Source organism: Triticum dicoccoides, chromosome 5A (assembly GCF_002162155.2).
Source record: "Triticum dicoccoides isolate Atlit2015 ecotype Zavitan chromosome 5A, WEW_v2.0, whole genome shotgun sequence".
NCBI lineage: Eukaryota > Viridiplantae > Streptophyta > Magnoliopsida > Poales > Poaceae > Triticum > Triticum dicoccoides.
Window position 1 is genome coordinate 313,661,883 of NC_041388.1, and position 997 is coordinate 313,662,879.

The 997-nt window shown below is 37.6% G+C and overlaps 1 protein-coding gene across 2 annotated transcripts in view; it reads left to right on the top strand.

The window, feature by feature from the left end:
* Positions 1–997, top strand: part of LOC119301199 (transcription factor TGAL7-like) — a 9,644-nt gene that overhangs the window by 4,705 nt on the left and 3,942 nt on the right. The window lies entirely within an intron of this gene.

The window sequence follows — 997 nt, forward strand, 5'->3', positions numbered from 1 at the left end:
GCTATGATTTATGAAAAAAAACGTTCTTTTGAATTTCTAAAGAGGGTTTTCATGGGATTATGAGCTTGTAGATTTCAGTCTTATTACCCATCAGCTTGGGGCTTGACTCGATCCCTAAATGTGAAAATATAACACAATAAACATTATGGTAATGGATTTAGCCCTGCAGTTAGACAGATCATGCGATTTAGGATGCAGCTAAAAGGGCAACCCATTGCACGTAGCTCCCGCTTGCACGGGGTCCGGAGAAGGGTCCGTACACTTTGGTTATTTTGTAGCAGCCATTCGCTGCATTTCTACAAAAGGTTGTTTCCAAGACTTGAACCGGCCATGACCTCATAATCACAAGGCAAAAGTTGTACCGCTGCACCAAGGCTCCCCTTCGATTTAGGATGCAGCTAGAAAGACTAATGTTGTCCCCAAAAAATAAATGGTGCATCTAGTTGATATCATGCCAACTTATTCCTTATTTTAAGCTTTGTTAAAAGCTCGGTCCACGGTAGGTTTAATTTTAGTAAGGCGAGAGCCTAATGTCCCTGATTCCCCTACTACTCCCTTTTAGAGTCTCGGCCAAATATGGTTAACCATGTATTTACCATTGGGACTTGAAATACCGTATTGTAACAGTATGTTATAAAGCCACTTGTTTATATTAGATGGGAATTTCTGATTGCAAAAATAATATTCTTTGAAAACATTACTTTGTTTCTTAATCTCCTTTAACCAAACAAGCTCATATAGTGGAAAACTGTCAAGAAGTGTCTCATGGTCTAGGCAATTCATATGAATAACATTTGCAAACAATATAATGGGCTGGAAGCATGCAGTTTATTCATCGGCTATTATGTTTTTAGTTTTCATATTGTTTCGCGGCAAATGGGATTTAGTTCTTGCAACCATATTGTAACTAACTCGGCTATAAAATGGAAACATATAGATCCCATTTTATATGAAGAACTAATTAATCATCTCAAAGCTGATGAAAGATTCTTCCTTA